The 12,048-nt window shown below is 46.7% G+C and overlaps 2 non-coding genes and 5 pseudogenes across 2 annotated transcripts; all 7 read left to right on the top strand.

The window, feature by feature from the left end:
• The first annotated feature begins 418 nt into the window (after positions 1-418).
• On the top strand, positions 419-538 carry LOC141268590 (5S ribosomal RNA; annotated as a pseudogene).
• Positions 539-1,484: 946 nt separating this feature from the next.
• On the top strand, positions 1,485-1,603 carry LOC141266393 (5S ribosomal RNA). The gene has a single exon (XR_012320431.1). It is a non-coding gene; the product is annotated as a 5S ribosomal RNA (ribosomal RNA).
• A 605-nt stretch (positions 1,604-2,208) lies between these two features.
• Positions 2,209-2,328, top strand: LOC141267330 (5S ribosomal RNA; annotated as a pseudogene).
• A 3,486-nt stretch (positions 2,329-5,814) lies between these two features.
• Positions 5,815-5,923, top strand: LOC141269099 (5S ribosomal RNA; annotated as a pseudogene).
• A 605-nt stretch (positions 5,924-6,528) lies between these two features.
• Positions 6,529-6,648, top strand: LOC141267564 (5S ribosomal RNA; annotated as a pseudogene).
• Positions 6,649-7,571: 923 nt separating this feature from the next.
• LOC141266856 (5S ribosomal RNA) lies at positions 7,572-7,690 on the top strand. Its single transcript, XR_012320877.1, has one exon. It is a non-coding gene; the product is annotated as a 5S ribosomal RNA (ribosomal RNA).
• Positions 7,691-8,311: 621 nt separating this feature from the next.
• LOC141268865 (5S ribosomal RNA) lies at positions 8,312-8,431 on the top strand (annotated as a pseudogene).
• Positions 8,432-12,048: the final 3,617 nt, after the last annotated feature.

The following is a 12,048-nucleotide window of genomic DNA, read 5'->3' as shown; positions in this document are numbered from 1 at the left end:
CTCCTTTTCACCAGGACCAGCGTCTCCCGCGTGGCTGGAGGCAACCACCGGTAACTCCAAGCAGAAGACCTTTGCAGGCAACACGACCCTCCCCCCTGAAGAGCAGCTCAAAGTCACTGGCAACCATCTCACCCTCTTCCTTCATTCACCCCTGGACGTCTCGCTCCGCCCCCAAGTTACGGGTCCAGCTTGCTCTTTCTGTCACATTACCGCGATGAAGGGTTTAGCCTGCAGGAGACCCTGCGCCGAGACATTTTTGAAGACACCTGATGCGGCGGGTGAATCACTGCTAAACAAACCACACCTGTATCGACGGCACAGCCTTTGCATGGACCCTTCGGAGCCTGCCCCATCACGGCCAGATTGCTCGCCACCAAGCGATCCTGAGAAAGGTTGGCCGGGCGATGGATCGAGCAGCATCTACTGGCCATACCACCTTGGATACGCCTGATCTCGTCTGATCTCGGAATCAAAGCAGGGCTGGGCTCGGACAGTACTTGGATGGGATACCTCCTGGGAACACCAGGTGCTGTAGACCATTTTGATGACGTTTTGCCCTACTGCCCAGCTCGGCTAGCATGGAACGACGCCTTACCGGGCACCGACCTTAAGTAACTTACATGATGGAAGCCCCAAGGCCTCTGGGACAGTTGGCAGCTAAGTACGCTACCCCGCCGCCCTTCACGCAGGCCTGACACCGAGCTCCTTGCCACGGCTAGGAGTGCTTGTTGACTCCGCAGCTCACCGTGAGGAAATGATGGCGTTAAAAGCACCCGGGGCCGTGAAGGGGCCAGGCTTTCAGCAGGTGCCCAGGGAAGGTTTTGGATGCCGGCCGTCTAGCGAGGGCCAGCAGAAGTAACATGTTTCTCTGCAAAGAAGCTTGTGTAAACAAGCCAGACGGCTGACAAAGAGCTAACCTCAGTGCAAGGAAGGCAAGGAAGGTGCGGAAGGAATTGGGGAAGGGGGGGGGGGTGATTCCTGCTAGGGCCCTGAAATCATAAAAAAGGCAGGAGAGTCTGACGCATGGTGACGGAGAGGTTGTAGGGGCAGATAGGGGGTGTTGTCACGTGCCAGCACGTGTGTATGCTGGCTTGTGTGTGAGAGTGCGCTTCCTAGGTGTGGCGTGCTGCAGACAGACAAAGGGATTGTTCCCTTTCATTAAAAGTTAATCCCCGGCTGCAGGCTATTAGAAAGCAACTAACCGCGCTCTACTCACCCTACCCGGGTCTACCGGTGAGTCTCGCCTCTGCTCCCGGCCTGTGGCATTGGCCGTGAAGCTGACGTTCCGTCGACAGCGCTGCAGCCGATCAGTGAGCTCAGCGGCTCTGAGTGGGGCATTGTGTCTACAAGACCTTTTAAGGAAGCCAGCAAAAAAATTGAAGAGAAGGGAAAGCACAAAAGGACCTGGTCTTGCTGAGCACTGGAAAGGGCAGCCGGCAGCCAGACGTCAAAGTAGAAAAGCAGCAAGTGAGAAGCCTATTTCAGGCTACGGCCACACCACCCTGAACATGCCCGATCTCGTCTGATCTCAGAAGCTAAGCAGGGCTGGGCCTGGTTAGTACTTGGATGGGAGACCACCTGGGAATACCAGGTGCTGTAGGCTTTTGCTTTTTCCTTCCTTCCACCAGCAGGGGGCACTCTCTTCTTTGCCTTTTTTCCATTCCCTTTCACAAGTGCACACATTCATTCTCTTTTCTTTTTTTCATTTGCTTTCTCTCTTGCGCTATTTCATCTCTGCAAAATACCAACATCCTTCTGATCACCGTGGGCCTCCAGCATTGTTGATTCTTTAATTTTAATACTAGGACCAGCGTCTCCCGCGTGGCTGGAGGCAACTACCGGTAACCCCAATCAGAAGACTTTACAGGCAACACGACCCTCCACCCTGAAGAGCAGCTCAAAGTCACTGGCAACCATCTCACCCTCTTCCTTCATTCACCCCTGGACGTCTCGCTCCGCCCCCAAGTTACGGGTCCAGCTTGCTCTTTCTGTCACATTACCGCGATGAAGGGTTTAGCCTGCAGGAGACCCTGCGCCGAGACATTTTTGAAGACACCTGATGCGGCGGGTGAATCACTGCTAAACAAACCACACCTGTAGGGACGGCACAGCCTTTGCATGGACCCTTCGGAGCCCGCCCCGTCACGGCCAGATTGCTCGCCACCAAGCGATCCTGAGAAAGGCTGGCCGGGCGATGGATCGAGCAGCGTCTACTGGCCATACCACCTTGGATACGCCCGATCTCGTCTGATCTCGGAAGCAAAGCAGGGCTGGGCTCAGACAGTACTTGGATGGGAGACCTCCTGGGAACACCGGGTGCTGTAGACCATTTTGATGACGTTTTGCCCTCATGCCCAGCTCGGCTAGCATGGAACGGCGCCTTGCCGGACACCGACCTTAAGTAACTTAGATCAGGGTTCCCCAACTCCAGTCCTCAAGGCCCACCAACAAGTCATGTTTTCAGGAATTCCTTAGTATTGCACAGGTGATGCAATTATCACCTGTGTAATACTAAGGAAATCCTGAAAACATGACCTGTTGGTGGGCCTTGAGGACTGGAATTGGGGAACCCTGACTTAGATGATGGAAGCCCCAAGGCCTCTGAGCCAGTTGGCAGCTAAGTACGCTACCCCGTCGCCTTCACGCAGGCCTGACACCGAGCTCCTTGCCACGGCTAGGAGTGCTTATTGACTCCGCAGCTCGCCGTGTGGAAATGATGGCGTTAAAAGCACCCGGGGCCGTGAAGGGGCCAGGCTTTCAGCAGGTGCCCAGGGAAGGTTTTGGATGCCGGCCGCCTAGCGAGGGCCAGCAGAAGTAACATGTTTCTCTGCAAAGAAGCTTGTGTAACCAAGCCAGACGGCTGACAAAGAGCTAACCTCAGTGCAAGGAAGGTTATCCTTATCCTCTCTTGCTGACAACTTTATCTTCCAAAAGGTAGGGGAGAAAACAAGAGGATCTGCTACTTTGGATCTAATCCTTATAAACAGGGAGGAAATGGTTGAGGAGGTAAAGGTGGCTGGGACCCTAGGAGGCAGCGATCATGCTATTATAGAATTTTGGATAACTAGAGGAGGAAGACATGTGAAGACTCAAACTTCAACGTTAGATTTTAGAAAGGCAGATTTTAAGAGACTCAGAAAGAGAATAGGAAGGATCCAATGGCTGGATGTCCTTAAGGACAAAAATGTCCAGGAAGGATGGGAAATTTTTAAAAATGAGATTCTCAAAGCACAATCGTTAACAATCCCGAAAGGTAAGAAGAATGGGAAGCATTTAAGGAAACCAGGATGGATGAACACAGAACTTAAACACATGCTAAAAAGAAAGAAAGAAATGTTTATTAAATGGAAAGAGGGAGGCATATCTAAAGAAGATTATAATGCAGTCTGCAGATCCTGTAGGGCACGTATCAGGTTAGCTAAAGCTGACAATGAATTAAGGCTTGCAAGAGATGTCAAAAGCAATAAAAAAGGATTTTGGGGGTATGTCAAAAGTAAAAGAAAAGTCAAAGATGCTATAGGATTTTTACAGGATGAAAATGGAGAAATGGTAAGAGAGGATGTTGAGAAGGCCGAACTTTTTAATTCCTATTTTGCATCTGTTTTCTCTCAGAAAGAAAATGTAACATCAACTGATCTTCACTGTCCTTTTAAAGGAATAGAGGAATCCAAGTTATCTGTAAACAGAAAGATTGTGAGGGAATATTTAGCTAACATAAATGAGTTCAAGTCTCCAGGTCCAGATGAATTACACCCCAGAGTACTGAAGGAGATCGTAGAAGAAAATTTAGAACCACTCTCCATAATCTTTGAAAATTCTTGGAGAACAGGAGAAGTCCCAGAAGACTGGAGAAGAGCAAATGTTGTTCCTATCTTCAAAAAGGGGAAGAAGGTGGACCCAGGGAACTATAGGCCAGTGAGTCTGACTTCTATACCAGGAAAGATCTTTGAACAAATTATTAAACAACATGTATGTAAGTACATGGATAAGAATGAAGTGATTAACCAGAGTCAGCATGGGTTTGTAACTAACAAGTCATGTCAGACTAACTTAATTTCCTTCTATGACAGAATCACTGACTGGGTGGATCAGGGAAATGCTGTAGATATAGCATATCTTGACTTCAGCAAAGCATTTGACAAAGTATCTCACACCATCCTTATTGAAAAAATGACCAAGTATGCAATGGACCAGGCAACTGTTAGGTGGATTCATAACTGGCTTAGTGATCGGACTCAAAGGGTGGTTGTAAATGGCTTCACATCCAGCTGGATGAATGTCTCAAGTGGGGTACCACAGGGCTCCGTCCAGGGACCTGTATTGTTCAACATCTTTATCAATGATTTAGATGAAGGAATTGAGGGTAAACTGATTAAATTTGCTGATGACACAAAGCTAAGAGGGATAGCTAATACTAGAGAAGAGAGAGAGAGGATTCAAAAAGACCTAAATAAACTGGAGCAGTGGGCAGCAACCAACAGAATGTTTTTTAACAGGGAAAAATGCAAAGTACTACATCTGGGCAATAAAAATGAAAAAAGCATATACAGAATGGGAGGAATAGAGCTAAGCAACAGTACATGTGAAAAAGACTTAGGTATACTAATAGATCATAGACTGAACATGAGTCAACAGTGTGATGCAGCAGCAAAAAAGGCAAATACAATTCTGGGATGTATTAACAGAAGCATACAGTCTAGGTCACGTGAAGTCATTATCGGTCTTTACTCCTCTTTGGTCAGACCTCATCTGGAATACTGTGTACAGTTTTGGGCACCACATTTTAAAAAAGACATAGACAAACTGGAGCAAGTTCAGAGAAGAGCGACCAGAATGGTGACTGGTCTGCAAACCATGTCCTATGAGGAACGGTTGCAGGATTTGGGAATGTTTAGCTTGCAAAAAAGAAGACTGAGAGGAGACTTAATAGCTGTCTACAAATATGTCAAGGGCTGTCACATTGTAGAAGGATCATCTTTATTCTCATTTGCACAAGGAAAGACTAGAAGCAATGGGATGAAACTAAATGGGAGGAGACACAGATTAGATATTAGAAAAAACTTTTTGACAGTTAGGGTGATTAATGAGTGGAACAGGCTGCCACGAGAGGTGGTGAATTCCCCTTCAATGGACGTCTTCAAACAGAGGCTGGACAGACATCTGTCTGAGATGATCTAGTGAATCCTGCTTTGAGCAGGGGGTTGGACCAGATGACCCAGGAGGTCCCTTCCAACTCTACCATTCTATGATTCTATGATTCTATGAAGGCAAGGAAGGAATTGGGGTGGGGGGGGGTGATTCCTGCTAGGGCCCTGAAATCATAAAACAGGCAGGAGAGTCTGACGCATGGTGACGGAGAGGTTGTAGGGGCAGATAGGGGGTGTTGTCACGTGCGAGCACGTGTGCATGCTGGCTTGGGTGTGAGAGTGCGCTTCCTAGGTGTGGCGCGCTGCAGACAGTCAAAGGGATTGTTCCCTTTCATTAAAAGTTAATCCCCGGCTGCAGGCTATTAGAAAGCAACTAACCGCGCTCTACTCACCCTACCCGGGTCTACCGGTGAGTCGCGCCTCTGCTCCCGGCCTGTGGCATTGGCCGTGAAGCTGACGTTCCGTCGACAGCGCTGCAGCCGATCAGTGAGCTCAGCGGCTCTGAGTGGGGCATTGTGTCTACAAGACCTTTTAAGGAAGCCAGCAAAAAAATTGAAGAGAAGGGAAAGCACAAAAGGACCTGGTCTTGCTGAGCACTGGAAAGGGCAACCGGCAGCCGGCAGCCAGACATCAAAGTAGAAAAGCAGCAAGTGAGAGGCTTGTCTCTGCCTACGGCCACACCACCCTGAGCACGCCTGATCTCGGAAGCTTAGCAGGGTCGGGCCTGGTTAGTACTTGGATAGGAGACTGCCTGGGAATACCAGGTGCTGTAGGCTTTTGCTTTTTCCTTCCTTCCACCAGCAGGGGGCATTCTCTTCTATGCCTTTTTTCCATTCCCTTTCGCAAGTGCACACATTCATTCTCTTTCTTTTTTTCATTTGCTTTCTTTCTTGCGCTATTTCATCTCTGCAAAATACCAGCATCCTTCTGATCACCGTGGGCCTCCAGTATTGTTGCTTCTTTACTTTTAATACTAGGACCAGCGTCTCCCGCGTGGCTGGAGGCAACCACCGGTAACCCCAAGCAGAAGACCTTTGCAGGCAACACGACCCTCCCCCCTGAAGAGCAGCTCAAAGTCACTGGCAACCATCTCACCCTCTTCCTTCATTCACCCCTGAACGTCTCGCTCCGCCCCCAAGTTTCGGGTCCAGCTTGTTCTTTCTGTCACATTACCGCGATGAAGGGTTTAGCCTGAAGGAGACCCTACGCCGAGCCATTTTTGAAGACACCTGATGCGGCGGGTGAATCACTGCTAAACAAACCACACCTGTAGGGACGGCACAGCCTTTGCATGGACCCTTCGGAGCCCGCCCCGTCACGGCCAGATTGCTCGCCACCAAGCGAACCTGATAAAGGCTGGCCGGGCGATGGATCAAGCAGCGTCTGCTGGCCATACCACCTTGGATACGCTCGATCTCGTTTGATCTCGGAAGCAAAGCAGGGCTGGGCTCGGACAGTACTTGGATGGGAGACCTCCTGGGAACACCGGGTGCTGTAGACTATTTTGATGACGTTTTGCCCTACTGCCCAGCTCGGCTAGCATGGAACGGCGCCTTGCCGGACACCGACCTTAAGTAACTTAGATGATGGAAGCCCCAAGGCCTCTGAGCCAGTTGGCAGCTAAGTACGCTACCCCGCCGCCTTCACGCAGGCTTGACACCGAGCTCCTTGCCACGGCTAGGAGTGCTAATTGACTCCGCAGCTCACCGTGTGGAAATGATGGCGTTAAAAGCACCCGGGGCCGTGAAGGGGCCAGGCATTCAGCAGGTGCCCAGGGAAGGATTTGGATGCAGGCCGCCTAGCGAGGGCCAGCAGAAGTAACATGTTTCTCTGCAAAGAAGCTTGTGAAACCAAGCCAGACGGCTGACAAAGAGCTAACCTCAGGGCAAGGAAGGAATTGGGGAGGGGGGGGTGATTCCTGATAGGGCCCTGAAATCATAAAACAGGCAGGAGAGTCTGATGCATGGTGACGGAGAGGTTGTAGGGGCAGATAGGGGGTGTTGTCATGTGCGAGCACGTGTGCATGCTGGCTTGTGTGTGAGAGTGCGCTTCCTAGGTGTGGCGCGCTGCAGACAGTCAAAGGGATTGTTCCCTTTCATTAAAAGTTAATCCCCGGCTGCAGCCTATTAGAAAGCAACTAACCGAGCTCTACTCACCATACCCGGGTCTACCGGTGAGTCTCGCCTCTGCTCCCGGACTGTGGCCTTGGCCGTGAAGCTGACGTTCCGTCGACAGCGCTGCAGCCGATCAGTGAGCTCAGCGGCTCTGAGTGGGGCGTTGTGTCTACAAGACCTTTTAAGGAAGCCAGCAAGAAAATTGAAGAGAAGGGAAAGCACAAAAGGACCTGGTCTTGCTGAGCACTGGAAAGGGCAGCCGGCAGCCAGACGTCAAAGTAGAAAAGCAGCAAGTGAGAGGCTATCCTCTGCCTTCGGCCACACCACCCTGAACACGCCCAATCTCGTCTGATCTCAAAAGTTAAGCAGGGTTGGGCCTGGTTAGTACTTGGATGGGAGACCACTTGGGAATACCAGGTGCTGTAGGCTTTTGCTTTTTTCTTCCTTCCACCAGCAGGGGGCACTCTCTTCTATGCCTTTTTTTCGTTCCCTTTCACAAGTGCACACATTCATTCTCTTTTCTTTTTTTCATTTGCTTTCTCTCTTGCGCTATTTCATCTCTGCAAAATACCAGCATCCTTCTGATCACCGTGGGCCTCCAGCACTGTTGCTTCTTTACTTTTAATACTAGGCTCCTTTTCACCAGGACCAGCGTCTCCCGCGTGGCTTGAGGCAACCACCGGTAACCCCAAGCAGAAGACCTTTGCAGGCAGCACGACCCTCCCCCCTGAAGAGCAGCTCAAAGTCACTGGCAGCCATCTCACCCTCTTCCTTCATTCACCCCTGGACGTCTCGCTCCGCCCCCAAGTTACGGGTCCAGCTGGCTCTTTCTGTCACATTACCGCGATGAAGGGTTTAGCCTGCAGGAGACCCTGCGCCGAGACATTTTTGAAGACACCTGATGCGGCGGGTGAATCACTGCTAAACAAACCACACCTGTAGGGACGGCACAGCCTTTGCATGGACCCTTCGGAGCCCGCCCCGTCACGGCCAGATTGCTCGCCACCAAGCGATCCTGAGAAAGGCTGGCCGGGCGATGGATTGAGCAGCGTCTACTGGCCATACCACCTTGGATACGCCTGATCTTGACTGATCTCGGAAGCAAAGCAGGGCTGGGCACGGACAGTACTTGGATGGGAGACCTCGTGGGAACTCTTGTTGCTGTAGACCATTTTGATGACGTTTTTACCTACTGCCCAGCTCGGCTAGCATGGAACGGCGCCTTGCCGGACACTGACCTTAAGTAACTTAGATGATGGAAGCCCCAAGGCCTCTGAGCCAGTTGGCAGCTAAGTACGCTACCCCGCCACCTTCACGCAGGCCTGACACCGAGCTCCTTACCACGGCTAGGAGTGCTTATTGACTCCGCAGCTCGTCGTGTGGAAATGATGGCGTTAAAAGCACTCGGGGCCGTGAAGGGGCCAGGCTTTCAGCAGGTGCCCAGGGAAGGTTTTGGATGCCGGCCGCCTAGCGAGGGCCAGCAGAAGTAACATGTTTCTCTGCAAAGAAGCTTGTGTAACCAAGCCAGACGGCTGACAAAGAGCTAACCTCAGTGCAAGGAAGGCAAGGAAGGTGCGAAAGGAATTGGGGAGGGGGGGGTGATCCCTGCTAGGGCCCTGAAATCATAAAACAGGCAGGAGAGTCTGACGCATGGTGACGGAGAGGTTGTAGGGGCAGATAGGGTGTGTTGTCACGTGCGAGCACGTGTGCATGCTGGCTTGTGTGTGAGAGTGCACTTCCTAGGTGTGGCGCGCTGCAGACAGTCAAAGGGATTGTTCCCTTTTATTAAAAGTTAATCCCCGGCTGCAGGCTATTAGAAAGCAACTAACCGCGCTCTACTCACCCTACCCGGGTCTACCGGTGAGTCTCGCCTCTGCTCCCGGCCTGTGGCATTGGCCGTGAAGCTGACGTTCCGTCGACAGCGCTGCAGCCGATCAGTGAGCTCAGCGGCTCTGAGTGGGGCGTTGTGTCTACAAGACCTTTTAAGGAAGCCAGCAAAAAAATTGAAGAGAAGGGAAAGCACAAAAGGACCTGGTCTTGCTGAGCACTGGAAAGGGCAGCCGGCAGCCAGACATCAAAGTAGAAAAGCAGCAAGTGAGAGGCTTGTCTCTGCCTATGGCCACACCACCCTGAACACGCCCGATCTCATCTGATCTCAGAAGCTAAGCATGGTCAGGCCTGGTTAGTACTTGGATGGGAGACTGTGAAATAATACTCTTCCTGTATTATTTTTTTCTACTGAGGACTTCTCAAAGTATAAATATCATGATATTCTTATAAAAAAATGTATCTATTTATTCTTGGATTGTCCATTAAAAAGAATCAGATTGCAGCAGGTACATACAATAATTAGTTATAAAGTAATTGTCCATTTGTCCATAATTAGCTTAATTGTTGAGATTCACCCATCTTTCCTTGGATCCTGGCTGGTAAATCATGTCTTTGTCCAGCATGTGTCCAGGCCTACATGTCATCTGCTTCTCAGCATGAAGATTCTGTGTCTTGTGGGGTGGGCAGAGCAAGAGAGCCCCCCCTTTCTGTACCATGGGCTTTTATAGCCAGTCGTATGGACACCTGTTCTACATATCGTAGTGAACCAAAAATACACACACAAATAGTGCATGTCAACTAGACACGATGGCTGAGGCATAGAACTCAGAAAAATGATTATCGATTAACATTCCAAATGAATTTCCATAATTAACCATTTAACATTTCCCCCTTTTCTGAGAATAAAAGGACTTTAACTGAAATTTCTCAAAAGAAGATACATTCATCAATCATTTTTTCTTTCCTTCTTCCTTGGCAATATCATTAAACTTCCATAATAATAATAATAGTAATAATAGTATCAATATCGGATTATTGTTATATAATGATGTGAATTCATGTTATGGTAAGCCGCGACTAATATTCATTTAATATGTATAATTATACTTCCCTATATCTAAATTGAAGCAATCGCGGGTTCAATCGTCATCATCTGATGTCATCGGGTCGTCGTCTCGTCTTCTTCTTGGTTCTTTTATAACACAGTCTTTAGATGAAAACTCCTTTGAAATAAATTACAGCATGTAGATATTGTACAGTCCATAATTGTGTTCATTATTGTTCAGTCCATAAACTGTACTCTTTATTAGAAAGATCATGTGTGTCAGTTGATAAGAAAACAAAGTCCATGGATGAAATGTAGCTTTAATATCTGTGCAGTGTCACCTGGACTTACGTTGGATCGTCTTTGGAATCTTCCGTGTGTCCGCACTGGTCTCGTGTCACTTTTGGAACAGATGTGACATCTTTGGTCAGTAAAGCAAGGGTTAACTTGACACTTTCCTGCTTTATATAGCACCATAAACAGTACTCAGTCCTTTATATACAGGACACATATGCCAGGTATTACCTGTTCACCAGCTTTCATTGAAGCGTTGCAGGTGATAAGAAACCACTGGAACGTGATGAAACTTGAACACAACACAGTACATATAGGATCATCGTCCTCTGCCATCCTGGTGATCAGTGGTGTGAATTGTATTGTATGTAATGGACACAGTCTATTATAACACTCAGCATTCACACCTGTTACCTTCTGAGACGTCCGGATATCAGTTGCTTCTTCTTGTAACTTTTGAGAATCTCTTTGATTTATAAAAATTAAAAGTCTTTATTAAGATAGAATTCATAATTGCGATGTCTTGATTGAAGTCTTCATTCCCTAATCTGATACCAAATCTGGCAGTTTTTCCTAACCTATAATATCACAGCGTACCATAGCAATCAGTAAAATCCATCTAATTATTATCAAAATATTAAAATAAATTATGTTTGGAATAATAAACAATAATAGATAATAATTCATTATCAATCAAGTTCTCCATATGATAGAACATTTTTATGTCATAGGTGTAATTACCTTTTCCAACCCATAGGTGTCAGTGTATTTTGAAAAAACAAGTTTTTATATCTTTATTAAACCAATAATATCAAAGAATGTATACTCCTGAACCAAAATGAATAAATACATGAATGTATGAATGAATGAATGAATGAATGAATAAATGAATGAATGAATTGTTGTGTTTGCTCAGAAAATGTAAACATTTTTTTCCTTAGCAATATATATTTAATGAAGCAATACTCTTGTATTAGACATTACTTTATTAAATATTAATGTGTTTTCTCAATTGAGAAATTGAACTGAAATAAAATCAAATGAGAATTAAAAAATGAAAAAATAGAAAAATAAGAAGTATAAAGTAAGAATAAAATTTTAAAAATGAAAAATAAAATTAAGAGTAAAAATAAGAATAAAAATAAAAATAAGGCCTTTAAATTTTAATGACAAATGCAGAGTAATTATATTCTCCATAAAAAATACCCTTATATCTCCATTATCTGGATGATTTCATATTTGTCATAACCTTGTACCACCAAAAAATATTAAATTATGCAACTTTGCATGTAATACCCTTCTTAATTATACCATAGTACCTTATTATTATTTCTTCTTTATTAAAATGTGTGGAAAATAAGTATTAATCAAAAGTGAATATGTAATCAGGATCAAAAACACATTTTCCCCCTTAATACCAAAAATATTATTTTATAAAATTTATGTATATATCAGAACCCAATTAAAAATAATTATTCTTCTAGAAATATTGAGCATAAATTTCATATCGATGAGTAGCATAGATTTGACTAAAGAGAGGTGTGTACCTATTTAGGTAACCATTAAAAATAATATTATAGTTATTCAAGAATATTATCATGTGGAAAATTATTCTAAA

This window comes from Phyllobates terribilis, unplaced genomic scaffold (assembly GCF_046119375.1).
Source record: "Phyllobates terribilis strain yellow unplaced genomic scaffold, ASM4611937v1 Scaffold_4__5_contigs__length_816908805, whole genome shotgun sequence".
Lineage (NCBI taxonomy): Eukaryota > Metazoa > Chordata > Amphibia > Anura > Dendrobatidae > Phyllobates > Phyllobates terribilis.
Note: the sequence above shows the minus strand (reverse complement) of the source record. Positions and strands in the feature narration are given on the sequence as shown.